The sequence below is a fragment of the Oncorhynchus keta genome, chromosome 25, assembly GCF_023373465.1.
Source record: "Oncorhynchus keta strain PuntledgeMale-10-30-2019 chromosome 25, Oket_V2, whole genome shotgun sequence".
Lineage (NCBI taxonomy): Eukaryota > Metazoa > Chordata > Actinopteri > Salmoniformes > Salmonidae > Oncorhynchus > Oncorhynchus keta.
The window spans coordinates 30251364-30265768 of NC_068445.1; the positions used below are offsets into that span (position 1 = coordinate 30251364).

The 14405-nt window shown below is 45.1% G+C and overlaps 1 protein-coding gene across 4 annotated transcripts in view; it reads left to right on the forward strand.

Moving 5' to 3' along the window:
• LOC118371212 (dual specificity testis-specific protein kinase 1-like) overlaps nt 1-14405 on the forward strand; it is a 54946-nt gene that overhangs the window by 26652 nt on the left and 13889 nt on the right. The gene's annotated exons all lie outside the window — the stretch shown is intronic.

Here is a 14405-nt window from a genome sequence, read left to right on the forward strand (position 1 = left end):
CATGCGCGCACACACACACACACACACACAAACACACACACACACACACACACACACACACACACACACACACACACACACACACACACACACACACACACACACACACACACACACACACACACACACACACACACACACACACACACACACACACACACACACACACACACACACACACACACACACACACACACACACACACACACACACACACACACACACACACACAGAGGGAGACATGAACACATACACACTAACAGCCCGCCCCTCTTTGTCTGGGAAAGTAAGAGCAATGGATCAATAGTAGAGTCCTGCCACCATCCTGCCCTGCTTCCCTTCTCTCTCTCTCTCTCTCTCTCTCTCTCTCTCTCTCTCACTCTCTCTCTCTCTCTCTCTCTCTCTCTCTCTCTCTCTCTCTCTCTCTCTTCTCTCTCTCTCTCTACCACTTCTCTCTCTCATATTTCTTTCTTTCTCTCTCATCTTTCTCTCCTTGTCTCTCTCCCCTTCTCTCTCCCTCCCTCCCTCTTCACCAACTTCTCCATCTTTCCCCCTCTCTCTCTCTCTCTCCTCCTTATCACCCTCTCTCTCTCTATCTTTCTCTCTCTCTCCCTCACCACATCCCATTTTACCAGCGACCTCTCTCCCTCTCTACTAACCATGGGAATACTGGTGGTGACAGTGACGTGCTCCATACGGGCATTTAGCATGTCACCCAGAGGGACAATCCATTTGGCTCTGGTCTCAATGATGGCATTTTACCGGAAAGTAATTGGTGTGTCTGCAAAGCAGTACTGTTGTTTTTCCCCCTAGATCCCCCACTGGTATCATTAGACTTTGCAAAAGGATGCACGCGTCTGTCTTACGTCAAACAAACAATTGCTGTCTTCACAATTACAGAGAGTGTTTCAAAAGATCACTGCTAGGATTGATGGCAGAGGCATATAGACAGACAAGGTCTTTTCTCATGTGGAATATGTTTCAATCTCTAAAGAAGGGACTTCAGTCTCTATAAATTATAGTGGATCCAAGCCAGACGTGCAAGGTAAATAATTATGTGCAGTGTATTTTCTGAAAAGATCATGTTAGGTTAAACCAATTACTGTTTCAGTTAGAATCACACTATTAGGCTGCACAGCTCTTCTGGCATATATTCTGTAGGAGAAATCATTAGAATTCAAAATGACCAGAATTAGGAAAGGTATGGTGGATGTAATTGCAAACGTAGATAATTTTAGTGAACTTGCTGTGTGTCCCAAATGGCACCCTATTCTGTATTTTAGTGCACTACTTTCATAGGGTCCTGGTCAAAAGTAGTGCATTACATAGGGAATATGGTGACATTTGGGACACAGTCCTGGTTACAGTTTAGAGCAAGTCCTCAGAGTTCCATTGGAACAGCCCTTTTAATTCCCCCTGAAACTCTCCATTCTAGATCTGGTCTTCCGGGAACTGTTGCTTTTGTTTGGCTCTGAGGTGAGGGCCCATGCTAAATTTAGAGGTCAGGTTTTGTGCTTGGAGTGATTCCCAGGTTGCCCAATAATCACAAGCTGCTGAATGAAAACACTGGAGAGAGGGGGCCTGTAGTGTGGTTCCCTTTGTAATGACTTCTAAATGCTGAGGAGACGTCAGCCAACCAGCTAGTCGGACAGCCAGCCAGTCAACCAGGGCCTTCCCTCCCTCCTTCCCCTCCCCCTGTCAGCCTGCCTATCTGTCTATTTTTTTCCCGTCTGCTTGCCTGTCTTACATCCCTTCTTTTTGCCGGCTTGCCTCTCTTCCTGCCTCTCTTCCTGCCTCTCTTCCTGCCTCTCTTCCTGCCTCTCTCGCTTTCTGTGCCTGTCTATCTGCTTGTCTGTCTCTGCCTAGCTGTCTGCCTCTCTACACCCCAACCTGTCTTACCATCTCTCTGACTGCCTGCCTGTCTGCCTGCCCAGCCTGCCTGCCTGCCTGTCTCTTTTCCTGACTCTCTCTCTATCTCTGCCTGCCTGTCTCTTTTCCTGACTCTCTCTCTATCTCTGCCTGTCTGTCTCTTTTCCTAACTCTCTCTATCTCTGCCTGCCTGTCTCTTTTCCTAACTCTCTCTCTATCTCTGCCTGCCTGTCTCTTTTCCTGACTCTCTCTCTATCTCTGCCTGCCTGTCTCTTTTCCTGACTCTCTCTCTATCTCTGCCTGCCTGTCTCTTTTCCTGACTCTCTCTCTATCTCTGCCCGCTTGTCTCTTTTCCTGACTCTCTCTCTATCTCTGCCTGCCTGTCTCTTTTCCTGAATCTCTCTCTATCTCTGCCTGCCTGTCTCTTTTCCTGACTCTCTCTCTATCTCTGCCTGCCTGTCTCTTTTCCTGACTCTCTCTCTATCTCTGCCCGCTTGTCTCTTTTCCTGACTCTCTCTCTATCTCTGCCTGCCTGTCTCTTTTTCTGAATCTCTCTCTATCTCTGCCTGCCTGTCTCTTTTTCTGAATCTCTCTCTATCTCTGCCTGCCTGTCTCTTTTCCTGACTCTCTCTCTATCTCTGCCTGTCTGTCTCTTTTTCTGAATCTCTCTCTATCTCTGCCTGCCTGTCTCTTTTCCTGACTCTCTCTCTATCTCTGCCTGCCTGTCTCTTTTCCTAACTCTCTCTCTATCTCTGCCCGCTTGTCTCTTTTCCTGACTCTCTCTCTATCTCTGCCTGCCTGTCTCTTTTCCTGACTCTCTCTCTATCTCTGCCTGCCTGTCTCTTTTCCTGACTCTCTCTCTATCTCTGCCTGCCTGTCTCTTTTCCTGACTCTCTCTCTATCTCTGCCTGCCTGTCTCTTTTCCTGACTCTCTCTCTATCTCTGCCCGCTTGTCTCTTTTCCTGACTCTCTCTCTATCTCTGCCTGCCTGTCTCTTTTCCTGACTCTCTCTCTATCTCTGCCTGCCTGTCTCTTTTCCTGACTCTCTCTATCTCTGCCTGCCTGTCTCTTTTCCTGACTCTCTCTCTATCTCTGCCTGCCTGTCTCTTTTCCTGACTCTCTCTCTATCTCTGCCCGCTTGTCTCTTTTCCTGACTCTCTCTCTATCTCTGCCTGCCTGTCTCTTTTCCTGACTCTCTCTCTATCTCTGCCTGCCTGTCTCTTTTCCTGACTCTCTCTCTATCTCTGCCTGCCTGTCTCTTTTCCTGACTCTCTCTCTATCTCTGCCTGCCTGTCTCTCTGCCTGCCTGTCTCTCTGCCTGCCTGTCTCTCTGCCTGCTCGACTTATGTAACCGCTCCACTACCTTGTGTCTTCTAGAATAGCTCACCCACTCTCACTGAGCTCATCCAGCCCACTGGTGCTCTCTCCACACCTACAGTAAACCACCTACTATGGTAATCAATACCCAACACACATAGCTGCATTTGGGCTTTGTTCTCAGTAGGCATAGATGCCAAATCAGGTGGATCATCAGGTAAGGACTGAAAAATGTAGCCTGGCAGAGAAGTGATTAGTGCAGACGCCATTGAGTCAGGCTATTTAAGAGTGTCTGGTCTGGCTGTCTTTATGTAGGGTCTCCCCTTCATACTGGCTGGCTTCCTTCCAAATGGCACCCTATTCCCATACAATGTGCACTACTTTGACCTGAGCCGTATATGGGCCCTGTTCAAAAGTAGTGGATTATAGGGAATAGGGTACCATTTGGGACAGACACGCTGTTATATCTGCTTACACTATGGATATAATCAAGAGATGTGCCATGAGATGTTTATCAACACGTTTACTCAGCTTTCCCCATAGGCCTGATTTGATTTGCTGAGGTAGCTAAAACAGCAGACCCACAGGCAGGTATAATGTGTGAGATTCGAAGGCAGAGAATGTTCAGTTGAGTTGTCTGTTTATTCAGACCAAGCTTGCCTATTGGGCTCCCAAGTGGTCAGGGGACGAAGACACTGCATCGCAGTGCCAACGTGTCACTGCAGTACCTGGTTCAAATCCACGCTGTATCACATCTTTCTGTGATTGGGAGTCCTATATAGTTGTCCACTGTTGTCTGGGGTAGGCTGTCATTGTAAATAAGAATTTGTTCTAAACTGACTTGCCTAGTTACATTTTAAAAATGATTGTTGTGATTGTACTATAACAGTGTTAGACTGCTCTCTGGTGGTAAGCAGGTGTCATAACACAAATGCTTAGAGTGGCAGTACTACTCTCGTGCCAAAAAAAGGGACTCAATTAAATATCCTTATTGTAATTATTACATGTTGTTCATTTGGCTGGATGTTATGTTGAAAATCATTTTCCATATGCACTGTAATGTCATGGTGAAATGGCTTGGCATACTGCGGTATACTGTGGAAAATCATATTCAATATACATTGTAAAAAGTAACTACCTGACTCATTAAAGAAATCGAATAGTGGCAACTCAAACATCTCCAACAGTTAGTAGAACTCAAATCATAAAAGTGTTAGTACATCTAATTGGCATATGAGTTAGTGTCACTTAATGTTTTGAGTACTGTTAAAGTTATTGAGTTTTTACAAGTTATTTCATATTTGAGTCACTCTAACATTTATTAATTAAGTTGATCTTACTTGATTCTATTATGTTTTACATCTTTACTTAAAAGAATAAAGTAGTAGTCAGGCACATTTATATTTTCATATTAAACACTTGATTTATTTGTGTTGTGCTGATATAGAATTATTACATTTAAGTTATGAATACTTAAAAATACCACGTGGCTCTATTTTTAAAGAATTGTCGGTAAAATGAAAATGTTTAGACTTCATGATAATTTTACATAGCATTGTATGCATGTTTGAAGGAAGAAAAGTATATTTCTAAAATAGTATTGTAATGACCTGACTAGATCATAAATGAACAATTGTCCAGACAGAGGCTTGAGTTTGCGAATTGACGGTTTATTAAACCAACTTTACACAGGCTACTGTTTGGGCCGTAGCACACGCCAAATAGATGACAGATAACCCACAAGCCAATCGTGACCTTCTCTTGTGAAGCCCAGACGTAAGAGAGAGAGAACAAAAGCTGAACCTGGTCTTAACTTCCAATGCTCCACCCCCCTGCCCAACCCCCCTCCACGCCACTCCGCCAACCACCAGGATGCCCGGCATCAGAACATTCCAGGCATTCCCGTGATTGGCAGATAGCAGGTTGATTGACATGTCGGACCCCGCGAACACCGGGTACTGGTCAGTACAACACAACCACCTCCTAGCCTAACACATAACACACAGCTGTCTGTGCGGGTCGCTACACAGCCCCCCCACCACAAAGTCTCTCGTCCCCGAGGGAACAAACAAAGTCTCTGAAGCGACCCGGAGGTCTCCTTTGTCTGCGTGGCCGTGATGGTCGCAGAGTGCCCCTCTGTGAACCAGGGGATGAAGGCAGGGATATGGGTGACAAGGAAGCGGGAACGGGTAATACAGTCCGTGGCTCTGGGGAACCACGCGGTGACACAGGGGGGGAGACAGGGGGAGTGGGCTGTCTGGAGCCTTGTCTGCGGCACCTGAGGGTGGGTGCCTGGAGAATGTCATTGCCAGAGAGGGGAATTGTGGGGGTTCCTGGGGTTTGGGGAGAAGAGGCCCCTCTGTATGGGGCTAACCTGTCCCGGTGCAGTGCCACCTTTCTCCCCCTGGGAGGAAGCTGCACCCGGTACACAACCTCCCCTACCCTCTCCAGGACACTGCAGGGTCCCACCCAGTGACTGTCCAACTTGGGGCATCTGCCTTTTTTCCTTAGGGGGCTGTAGACCCAGACCAGCTCCCCAGCCACAAAGTGCCTTCCCCCGGGTGTGCACGTCATAGTTCCTTTTCTGCCTCACACCTGCATTCACCAGCTGCTCTCTGGAGAAGGTGTGGGCTGTCTCCAGGCGGTCCTGGAGTCTCCGGGCATACTCCAGCCCCGGAGGAACATGAGGGCTATCCAGGGGCCGACCAAACGCCATCTCCGCAGGGGTGCGGATCTCTCTCCCCAGCATGAGGAGGGCAGGCGTGCAGGAAGTGGAGTCTTGGACAGCGGAGCGGCATGCCATGAGGACCATAGGCAGGTGCTTGTCCCAGTCACGCTGGTGTTTGGAAGAGACGATGGCCAGCTGCTGTCCAAGTGTTTTGTTGAAGCGCTCCACAAGGCCATCACTTTGAGGATGGAGAGGAGTAGTGCGGGTCTTGTGCATACCCAGCCTCTCACACATGGTGGCGAACACACGGGACTCAAAGTTTCTGCCTTGGTCGCTGTGGATGGACTCTGCAGCTCCAAACCTGCTGAACATCCCCGCTGTCAGGGCGTCGACGATGGTCTCTGCCTCCTGGTCAGGCAGAGCATAGGCCTCGGGCCATTTTGTGAAATAGTCCATGGCCGTGAGCACCCAGCGGTTTCCACTGTCTGTGGTGGGGAACGGCCCAACTACATCCACTCCCACCCTCTCCATGGGAGCCCCCACTGGGAACTGTTGGAGCTGAGCATGAGAGCGGCCTGGGTGGCGTCCATAAATACAGAATAAAAAGACTGAACGACTGGGTCGCGTCCATAAATACAGAATAAAAAGACTGAACGACTGGGTCGCGTCCATAAGTACAGAACAAAAAGACTGAACGACTGGGTTGCGTCCATAAATACAGAACAAAAAGACTGAACGACTGGGTCGCGTCCATAAATACAGAACAAAAAGACTGAACGACTGGGTCGCGTCCATAAATACAGAACAAAAAGACTGAACGACTGGGTCGCGTCCATAAATACAGAACAAAAAGACTGAACGACTGGGTCGCGTCCATAAATACAGAACAAAAAGACTGAACGACTGGGTCGCGTCCATAAATACAGAACAAAAAGACTGAACGACTGGGTCGCGTCCATAAATACAGAACAAAAAGACTGAACGACTGGGTCGCGTCCATAGATACAGAACAAAAAGACTGAACGACTGGGTCGCGTCCATAAATACAGAACAAAAATACTGAACGACTGGGCCGCGTCCATAAATACAGAACAAAAAGACTGAACGACTGGGTCGCGTCCATAAATACAGAACAAAAAGACTGAACGACTGGGTCGCGTCCATAAATACAGAACAAAAAGACTGAACGACTGGGTCGCGTCCATAGATACAGAACAAAAAGACTGAACGACTGGGTCGCGTCCATAGATACAGAACAAAAAGACTGAACGACTGGGTCGCGTCCATAGATACAGAACAAAAAGACTGAACGACTGGGTCGCGTCCATAAATACAGAACAAAAGACTGAACGACTGGGTCAGAACAAAAGACTGAGCGTCCATAAATACAGAACAAAAGACTGAACGACTGGGTCGCGTCCATAAATACAGAACAAAAGACTGAACGACTGGGTCGCGTCCATAAATACAGAACAAAAAGACTGAACGACTGGGTCGCGTCCATAAATACAGAACAAAAGACTGAACGACTGGGTCGCGTCCATAAATACAGAACAAAAAGACTGAACGACTGGGTCGCGTCCATAAATACAGAACAAAAACTGACTGAACGACTGGGTGGGTCGCGTCCATAAATACAGAACAAAAGACTGAACGACTGGGTCGCGTCCATAAATACAGAACAAAAGACTGAACGACTGGGTCGCGTCCATAAATACAGAACAAAAGACTGAACGACTGGGTCGCGTCCATAAATACAGAACAAAAAGACTGAACGACTGGGTCGCGTCCATAGATACAGAACAAAAGACTGAACGACTGGGTCGTGTCCATAGATACAGAACAAAAGACTGAACGACTGGGTTGCGTCCATAAATACAGAACAAAAAGACTCCATAAATACAGAACAAAAGACTGAACGACTGGGTCACGTCCATAAATACAGAACAAAAAGACTGAACGACTGGGTCACGTCCATAAATACAGAACAAAAAGACTGAACGACTGGGTCGCGTCCATAAATACAGAACAAAAAGACTGAACGACTGGGTCGCGTCCATAGATACAGAACAAAAAGACTGAACGACTGGGTCGCGTCCATAAATACAGAACAAATAGACTGAACGACTGGGTCGCGTCCATAAATACAGAACAAAAAGACTGAACGACTGGGTCGCGTCCATAGATACAGAACAAAAAGACTGAACGACTGGGTCGCGTCCATAAATACAGAACAAAAAGACTGAACGACTGGGTCGCGTCCATAGATACAGAACAAAAAGACTGAACGACTGGGTCGCGTCCATAAATACAGAACAAAAAGACTGAACGACTGGGTCAGAACAAAAAGCGTCCATAGATACAGAACAAAAAGACTGAACGACTGGGTCGCGTCCATAAATACAGAACAAAAGACAGAACGACTGGGTCGCGTCCATAGATACAGAACAAAAGACTGAATGACTGAACGACTGGGTCGCGTCCATAAATACAGAACAAAAGACTGAACGACTGGGTCGCGTCCATAAATACAGAACAAAAGACTGAACGACTGGGTCGCGTCCATAGATACAGAACAAAAAGACTGAACGACTGGGTTGCGTCCATAAATACAGAACAAAAAGACTGAACGACTGGGTCGCGTCCATAAATACAGAACAAAAAGACTGAACGACTGGGTCGCGTCCATAAATACAGAACAAAAAGACTGAACGACTGGGTCGCGTCCATAGATACAGAACAAAAAGACTGAACGACTGGGTTGCGTCCATAAATACAGAACAAAAAGACTGAACGACTGGGTCGCGTCCATAGATACAGAACAAAAAGACTGAACGACTGGGTTGCGTCCATAAATACAGAACAAAAAGACTGAACGACTGGGTAGCGTCCATAAATACAGAACAAAAAGACTGAACGACTGGGTCCATAAATACAGAACGTCCATAAATACAGAACAAAAAGACTGAACGACTGGGTCGCGCGTCCATAAATACAGAACAAAAAGACTGAACGACTGGGTCGCGTCCATAAATACAGAACAAAAAAAGACTGAACGACTGGGTCTGCGTCCATAAATACAGAACAAAAAGACGACTGGGTCGCGTCCATAAATACAGAACAAAAGACTGAACGACTGGGTCGCGTCCATAAATACAGAACAAAAAGACTGAACGACTGGGTCGCGTCCATAAATACAGAACAAAAAGACTGAACGACTGGGTCGCGTCCATAAATACAGAACAAAAGACTGAACGACTGGGTCGAGTCCATAAATACAGAACAAAAAGACTGAACGACTGGGTCGCGTCCATAGATACAGAACAAAAGACTGAAACGACTGGGTCGCGTCCATAAATACAGAACAAAAGACTGAACGACTGGGTCGCGTCCATAAATACAGAACAAAAAGACTGAACGACTGGGTCGCGTCCATAAATACAGAACAAAAAAAAAGACTGAACGACTGGGTCGCGTCCATAAATACAGAACAAAAAGACTGAACGACTGGGTCGCGTCCATAGATACAGAACAAAAAGACTGAACGACTGGGTTGCGTCCATAAATACACAGAACAAAAAAAAGACTGAACGACTGGGTCGCGTCCATAAATACAGAACAAAAGACTGAACGACTGACAAAAAGTCGCGTCCATAAATACAGAACAAAAAGACTGAACGACTGGGTCGCGAACAAAAGACTCCATAAATACAGAACAAAAAGACTGAACGACTGGGTTGCGTCCCATAAATACAGAACAAAAAGACTGAACGACTGGGTCGCGTCCATAGATACAGAACAAAAAGACTGAACGACTGGGTCGCGTCCATAAATACAGAACAAAAAGACTGAACGACTGGGTCGCGTCCATAAATACAGAACAAAAAGACTGAACGACTGGGTCGCGTCCATAAATACAGAACAAAAAGACTGAACGACTGGGTCAAAAGACTGCGTCCATAAATACAGAACAAAAAGACTGAACGACTGGGTCCATAAATACAGAACAAAAAGACTCCATAAATACAGAACAAAAAGACTGAACGACTGGGTCCGTCCATAAATACAGAACAAAAGACTGAACGACTGGGTCGCGTCCATAAATACAGAACAAAAAGACTGAACGACTGGGTCGCGTCCATAAATACAGAACAAAAGACTGAACGACTGGGTCGCGTCCATAAATACAGAACAAAAAGACTGAACGACTGGGTCGCGTCCATAAATACAGAACAAAAAGACTGAACGACTGGGTCAGAACAAAAGAATAAATACAGAACAAAAAGACTGAACGACTGGGTCGCGTCCATAAATACAGAACAAAAAGACTGAACGACTGGGTCGCGTCCATAGATACAGAACAAAAAGACTGAACGACTGGGTCGCGTCCATAAATACAGAACAAAAGACTGAACGACTGGGTCGCGTCCATAAATACAGAACAAAAGACTGAACGACTGGGTCGCGTCCATAAATACAGCGTCCATAAATACAGAACAAAAAGACTGAACGACTGGGTCGCGTCCATAAATACAGAACAAAAAGACTGAACGACTGGGTCGCGTCCATAAATACAGAACAAAAGACTGAACGACTGGGTCGCGTCCAGAACAAAAAGACTGAAATACAGAACAAACAAAAAGACTGAACGACTGGGTCGCGTCCATAAATACAGAACAAATAGACTGAACGACTGGGTTGCGTCCATAAATACAGAACAAAAACTGAACGACTGACTGAACGACTGGGTCGCGTCCATAGATACAGAACAAAAAGACTGAACGACTGGGTCGCGTCCATAAATACAGAACAAAAAAAGACTGAACGACTGGGTCGCGTCCATAAATACAGAACAAATAGACTGAACGACTGGGTCGAACAAATAGACGTCCATAAAATACAGAACAAAAGACTGAACGACTGGGTCGCGTCCATAAATACAGAACAAAAAGACTGAACGACTGGGTCGCGTCCATAAATACAGAACAAAAAGACTGAACGACTGGGTCACGTCCATAAATACAGAACAAAAAGACTGAACGACTGGGTCGCGTCCATAAATACAGAACAAAAAGACTGAACGACTGGGTCGCGTCCATAAATACAGAACAAAAAGACTGAACGACTGGGTCGCGTCTCTAGCAACCGAAACGATAGAACAAACGACCAGCCGGCTTGGGTAGCAACCCAAGATTTGTGTCGGGACTATATCTTGTGGAAGGATTACATATTATTAATATATTTATCAAAATAAGGTTTTTAAGGAAAATATGTCAATCATTAATTGAATATGTTTGTAACCTGTTGTATAAAGTGATAATGCTCTCGAAGCTGGTGTTTGGAGAATATATTGGCACGGTTTGCCCTCAACCATGCCAATATATCCTCCAAGTCCAAACACCGGCTTCGAGGGCATTATCACGTCACAGCCTATATGGCCAATTTATAGACTACTTTATAATGATTTAATACAACAAAGTGTTGTTTAAATGCTGATTTCTTTATGTCCCTATCAGCTTGTTGTTTCGCACTGACAGATGTTTCACAATGTATTTCTTTGTAGGCTATAGCCTAAATAATTCATTTTCGTTCTTTCTTAGTCACTCTGTCAGGCTCTGGACCTATTTAGAGTGTTTATATGCAGTTTAATATGACATGTAGCCTAATTGAAATGATGTGCGGTTCCTACATTCACCTTTTCATATTTATTCAAATTACTTTTAATTCAAATCATATGGTTTGGTTTCAATAGTTCAAAAACAAATGGTAGGTTCAGGTACTCACAAAAGAAGATGTGTGTTGGTTAAATTGGGATTTTAATGAATGGAGCGAATTTGGGGTAGCAGTTTTTTTCCCCTTGTGAGGGCATAGTTTTTAGTGGAGCGGTTGGAAAGGGTGTGGAGCACCAAAGTGGTCCATGAGTAATGAACAGGATATACAATCGCTCAACTCCAACCGCTCAACTCCAACCGCTCAACTCTGTCCACATACTCTGAGTAGAAGGGACCTAACATACAGTATGTATGTTCATTACAACAAAAAGTCAATCGTTAGTGTCAAAAGTTCACAAAACAGTTAAGTATTTACAACTTAAAAAGAGAAACATGAGTGGCAATGTCACTTCATTACTTTAAGTATTTAACATTGCAATACTTTGAGTTGGGTTACTCAAGATTGTAGTCACTGGGTTTCCACTAAAAATGTAGTTATCAAAACTAATTACTTTTTACAATGTAGTGTATGTACACTGTACAGTACATCATATATGCATTTGACTCAAGCTGCCCACAAGGTGGCAGTGTTTAGTAAAACATGTTTTAAAAGACTACTGGTATGTCGGACTGTTTCTGACATCTTTTCTCCTGGGATTAAGTGTTTTACGTGGGTGCTTCTGTCCTGTGTGAGTCATATCCTCCTGACATTGTTTGGATGAATATGCCTTCATTCAACAATAGCTTCACTGTTGTCGTTTCACTTCTACCTGTCAGCATGCCTGTCTCTCTGCCTGCCTGTCTCTTTTCCTGACTCTCTCTCTATCTCTGCCTGCCTGTCTCTTTTCCTGACTCTCTCTCTATCTCTGCCTGCCTGTCTCTTTTCCTGACTCTCTCTCTATCTCTGCCTGCCTGTCTCTCTGCCTGCCTGTCTCTCTGCCTGCCTGTCTCTCTGCCTGCTCGACTTATGTAACCGCTCCACTACCTTGTGTCTTCTAGAATAGCTCACCCACTCTCACTGAGCTCATCCAGCCCACTGGTGCTCTCTCCACACCTACAGTAAACCACCTACTATTCATGTGATTGTACTATAGCAATGTTAGACTGCTCTCTGGTGATAAGCAGTTGTCATAACACAAATGCTTAGAGTGGCAGTACTACTGTTGAATGAATTAATTGTAAAATGTATAAATTACCAGTCAAAAGTTTGGACACACCTACTCATTCCAGGGTTTTTCTTTACTTTTACTATTTTCTACATTGTAGAATAACAGTGAAGACATCAACACTATGATGTTTAAAAAAACATATATTTCACCTTTATTTAACCAGGTAGGCCAGTTGAGAACAAGTTCTCATTTACAACTGCAACCTGGCCAAGATAAAGAAAAGCAGTGCGACACAAAAAACAACAGTTACACATGGAATAAACAAACATACAGTCAATAACACAATAAAAAAGTATATATACAGTGTGTGCAAATGATAAGGGGGGTAAAGGCAATAAATAGGCCATAGTGGCGAAATAATTACAATTTAGCAATGAAACACTGGAGTGATATATGTGCAGAAGATGAATGTGTAAGTAGAGATATGGGTGCAAAGGAGCAAAAAAATAACAGTATGGGGATGAGGCAGTTAGATGGGCTATTTACAGATGTGCTATGTACAGGTGCAGTGATCTGTGAGCTGCTCTGACAGCTGGTGCTTGAAGTTAGAGAGGGAGATATGAGTCTCCAGCTTCAGTGATTTTTGCAGTTCGTTCCAGTCATTGGCAGCAGAGAACTGGGACGAACGGCAGCCAAATGAGGAATTGGCTTTGGGGGTGACCAGTGAAATATACCTGCTGGAGCACGTGCTACGGGTGGGTGCTGCTATGGTGACCAGTGAGCTGAGATAAGGCGGGGCTTTACCTAGCAAATACTTATAGATGACCTGGAGCCAGTGGGTTTGGCGATGAATATGAAGCGAGGGCCAGCCATCAAGAGCACACAGGTCGCAGTGGTGGGTATAATCATGTATTAACCAAAACAAATGTATTTGTTATATTTTAGATTCATCAAAGTAGCCACCCTTTGCCTTGATGACAGCTTTGCACACTCTTGGCATTCTCTCAACCACCTTCACCTGGAATGCTTTTCCAACAGTCATGGAGGAGTTCCCACATATGCTGAGCACTTGTTGGCTGCTTTTCCTTCACTCATCCCAAACCATCTCAATTGGGTTGAGTTCGGGTGATTGTGGAGGCCAGGTCATCTGATGCAGCACTCCATCACTCTCCTTCCTGGTCAAATAGCCCTTACACAGCCTGGAGGTGTGTTGGGTCATTGTCCTGTTGAAAAACAAATTATAGTCACACTAAGCGCAAACCAGATAGATGGCGTATCGCTGCAGAATGCTGTGGTAGCCATGTTGGATAAGTGTGCCTTGAATTCTAAATAAATCACAGACAGTGTCATCAGCACAGCACCCCCACATCATCACACTTTCTCCTCCATGCTTCACGGTGGGAACCACACATGCAGAGATCGTCTGTTCACCTACTCTCCGTTTAACAAAGACACTGTGGTTGGAACCAAAAATGTCAAATTTGGACTCATCAGACCAAATAGCAGATTTCCACCTGTCTAATGTCCATTGCTCGTGTTTCTTGGCCAACGCAAATCTCTTCTTATTATTGGTGTCCTTTAGTAGTGGTTTCTTTGCAGCAATTTGACCATGAAGGCCTTATTCACGCAGTCTCCTCTGAACAGTTGATGTTCAGATGGGTCTGTTACTGAAACTCTGTGAAGCATTTATTTGGGCTGCCATCTGAGGTGCAGTTAATTACGGATGATGGA